The sequence below is a fragment of the Pagrus pagrus genome (genome assembly GCF_965226575.1).
Source record: "Pagrus pagrus genome assembly, contig: HAP1_SCAFFOLD_80, whole genome shotgun sequence".
Lineage (NCBI taxonomy): Eukaryota > Metazoa > Chordata > Actinopteri > Spariformes > Sparidae > Pagrus > Pagrus pagrus.
In genome coordinates, this window is record NW_028175383.1 from 137,849 (window position 1) to 142,261 (window position 4,413).

The window sequence follows — 4,413 nt, forward strand, 5'->3', positions numbered from 1 at the left end:
TCAGAGCGAGAGCAGCCTGTTTTTGCACTAAGCTGCATTTCACTGAAAAAAGGTCTTTCAAACAGGTTTACTAGCCTGAACTGGTTGAATTTGGATCTTCTTCATGGCAAAGGAGTTTTTACCTGGAATTTAATTCATTAAGGGTGAAAAGTGGGTTATGTGAAAAATGAGCGTTTCAGAGCGAGAGCAGCCTGTTTTTGCACTGTACAGTCGCCTAAGGCTGAAAAGTGGCTTATGTGAAAAATGAGCGTTTCAGAGCGAGAGCAGCCTGTTTTTGCACTAAGCTGCATTTCACTGAAAAAAGGTCTTTCAAACAGGTTTACTAGCCTGAACTGGTTGAATTTGGATCTTCTTCACGGCAAAGGAGTTTTTACCTGGAATTTCATTCATTAAGGGTGAAAAGTGGCTTATGTCAAAAATGAGCGTTTCAGAGCGATAGGAGGCTGTTTTAGCACTGCACAGTCGCCTAAGGCTGAAAAGTGGCTTATGTGAAAAATGAGCGTTTCAGAGCGAGAGCAGCCTGTTTTTGCACTAAGCTGCATTTCACTGAAAAAAGGTCTTTCAAACAGGTTTACTAGCCTGAACTTGTTGAATTTGGATCTTCTTCATGGCAAAGGAGTTTTTACCTGGAATTTCATTCCTTAAGGCTGAAAAGTGGCTTATGTCAAAAATCAGCGTTTCAGAGCGATTGGAGGCTGTTTTAGCGCTGAAAAGTGGCTTATGTGAAAAATGAGCGTTTCAGAGCGAGAGCAGCCTGATTTTGCACTAAGCTGCATTTCACTGAAAAAAGGTCTTTCAAACAGGTTTACTAGCCTGAACTGGTTGAATTTGGATCTTCTTCATGGCAAAGGAGTTTTTACCTGGAATTTCATTCATTAAAGGTGAAAAGTGGCTTATGTCAAAAATGAGCGTTTCAGAGCGATTGGAGGCTGTTTTAGCGCTGAAAAGTGGCTTATGTGAAAAATGAGCGTTTCAGAGCGAGAGCAGCCTGTTTTTGCACTAAGCTGCATTTCACTGAAAAAAGGTCTTTCAAACAGGTTTACTAGCCTGAACTGGTTGAATTTGGATCTTCTTCACGGCAAAGGAGTTTTTACCTGGAATTTCATTCATTAAGGGTGAAAAGTGGCTTATGTCAAAAATGAGCGTTTCAGAGCGATAGGAAGCTGTTTTAGCACTGCACAGTCGCCTAAGGCTGAAAAGTGGCTTATGTGAAAAATGAGCGTTTCAGAGCGAGAGCAGCCTGTTTTTGCACTAAGCTGCATTTCACTGAAAAAAGGTCTTTCAAACAGGTTTACTAGCCTGAACTTGTTGAATTTGGATCTTCTTCATGGCAAAGGAGTTTTTACCTGGAATTTCATTCTTTAAGGCTGAAAAGTGGCTTGTGTCAAAAATGAGCGTTTCAGAGCGATTGGAGGCTGTTTTAGCGCTGAAAAGTGGCTTATGTGAAAAATGAGCGTTTCAGAGCGAGAGCAGCCTGATTTTGCACTAAGCTGCATTTCACTGAAAAAAGGTCTTTCAAACAGGTTTACTAGCCTGAACTGGTTGAATTTGGATCTTCTTCATGGCAAAGGAGTTTTTACCTGGAATTTCATTCATTAAAGGTGAAAAGTGGCTTATGTCAAAAATGAGCGTTTCAGAGCGATTGGAGGCTGTTTTAGCACTGTACAGTCGCCTAAGGCTGAAAAGTGGCTTATGTGAAAAATGAGCGTTTCAGAGCGAGAGCAGCCTGTTTTTGCACTAAGCTGCATTTCACTGAAAAAAGGTCTTTCAAACAGGTTTACTAGCCTGAACTGGTTGAATTTGGATCTTATTCATGGCAAAGGAGTTTTTACCTGGAATTTCATTCATTAAAGGTGAAAAGTGGCTTATGTGAAAAATGAGCGTTTCAGAGCGAGAGCAGCCTGTTTTGGCACTAAGCTGCATTTCACTGAAAAAAGGTCTTTCAACCAGGTTTACTAGCCTGAACTGGATGAATTTGGATCTTCTTCATGGCAAAGGAGTTTTTACCTGGAATTTAATTCATTAAGGCTGAAAAGTGGGTTATGTCAAAAATGAGCGTTTCAGAGCGATAGGAGGCTGTTTTAGCACTGTACAGTCTCCTAAGGCTGAAAAGTGGCTTATGTGAAAAATGAGCGTTTCAGAGCGAGAGCAGCCTGTTTTTGCACTAAGCTGCATTTCACTGAAAAAAGGTCTTTCAAACAAGTTTACTAGCCTGAACTGGTTGAATTTGGATCTTCTTCATGGCAAAGGAGTTTTTACCTGGAATTTCATTCATTAAAGGTGAAAAGTGGCTTATGTCAAAAATGAGCGTTTCAGAGCGATTGGAGGCTGTTTTAGCGCTGAAAAGTGGCTTATGTGAAAAATGAGCGTTTCAGAGCGAGAGGAGGCTGTTTTTGCACTGTACAGTCGCCTATAAGGCTGAAAAGTGGCTTATGTGAAAAATGAGCGTTTCAGAGCGAGAGCAGCCTGTTTTTGCACTAAGCTGCATTTCACTGAAAAAAGGTCTTTCAAACAGGTTTACTAGCCTGAACTTGTTGAATTTGGATCTTCTTCATGGCAAAGGAGTTTTTACCTGGAATTTAATTCATTAAGGCTGAAAAGTGGGTTTTGTCAAAAATGAGCGTTTCAGAGCGATAGGAGGCTGTTTTAGCACTGTACAGTCTCCTAAGGCTGAAAAGTGGCTTATGTGAAAAATGAGCGTTTCAGAGCGAGAGCAGCCTGTTTTTGCACTAAGCTGCATTTCACTGAAAAAAGGTCTTTCAAACAGGTTTACTAGCCTGAACTGGTTGAATTTGGATCTTCTTCATGGCAAAGGAGTTTTTACCTGGAATTTCATTCATTAAAGGTGAAAAGTGGCTTATGTCAAAAATGAGCGTTTCAGAGCGATTGGAGGCTGTTTTAGCGCTGAAAAGTGGCTTATGTGAAAAATGAGCGTTTCAGAGCGAGAGCAGCCTGTTTTTGCACTAAGCTGCATTTCACTGAAAAAAGGTCTTTCAAACAGGTTTACTAGCCTGAACTGGTTGAATTTGGATCTTCTTCATGGCAAAGGAGTTTTTACCAGGAATTTCATTCATTAAAGGTGAAAAGTGGCTTATGTCAAAAATGAGCGTTTCAGAGCGATTGGAGGCTGTTTTAGCACTGTACAGTCGCCTAAGGCTGAAAAGTGGCTTATGTGAAAAATGAGCGTTTCAGAGCGAGAGCAGCCTGTTTTTGCACTAAGCTGCATTTCACTGAAAAAAGGTCTTTCAAACAGGTTTACTAGCCTGAACTTGTTGAATTTGGATCTTCTTCATGGCAAAGGAGTTTTTACCTGGAATTTCATTCATTAAAGGTGAAAAGTGGCTTATGTCAAAAATGAGCGTTTCAGAGCGATTGGAGGCTGTTTTAGCGCTGAAAAGTGGCTTATGTGAAAAATGAGCGTTTCAGAGCGAGAGCAGCCTGTTTTTGCACTAAGCTGCATTTCACTGAAAAAAGGTCTTTCAAACAGGTTTACTAGCCTGAACTGGTTGAATTTGGATCTTCTTCATGGCAAAGGAGTTTTTACCTGGAATTTAATTCATTAAGGGTGAAAAGTGGGTTATGTCAAAAATGAGCGTTTCAGAGCGAGAGCAGCCTGTTTTTGCACTGTACAGTCGCCTAAGGCTGAAAAGTGGCTTATGTGAAAAATGAGCGTTTCAGAGCGAGAGCAGCCTGTTTTTGCACTAAGCTGCATTTCACTGAAAAAAGGTCTTTCAAACAGGTTTACTAGCCTGAACTGGTTGAATTTGGATCTTCTTCATGGCAAAGGAGTTTTTACCTGGAATTTAATTCATTAAGGGTGAAAAGTGGGTTATGTGAAAAATGAGCGTTTCAGAGCGAGAGCAGCCTGTTTTTGCACTGTACAGTCGCCTAAGGCTGAAAAGTGGCTTATGTGAAAAATGAGCGTTTCAGAGCGAGAGCAGCCTGTTTTTGCACTAAGCTGCATTTCACTGAAAAAAGGTCTTTCAAACAGGTTTACTAGCCTGAACTTGTTGAATTTGGATCTTCTTCATGGCAAAGGAGTTTTTACCTGGAATTTTATTCTTTAAGGCTGAAAAGTGGCTTATGTCAAAAATGAGCGTTTCAGAGCGATTGGAGGCTGTTTTAGCGCTGAAAAGTGGCTTATGTGAAAAATGAGCGTTTCAGAGCGAGAGCAGCCTGATTTTGCACTAAGCTGCATTTCACTGAAAAAAGGTCTTTCAAACAGGTTTACTAGCCTGAACTGGTTGAATTTGGATCTTCTTCATGGCAAAGGAGTTTTTACCTGGAATTTCATTCATTAAAGGTGAAAAGTGGCTTATGTCAAAAATGAGCGTTTCAGAGCGATTGGAGGCTGTTTTAGCGCTGAAAAGTGGCTTATGTGAAAAATGAGCGTTTCAGAGCGAGAGCAGCCTG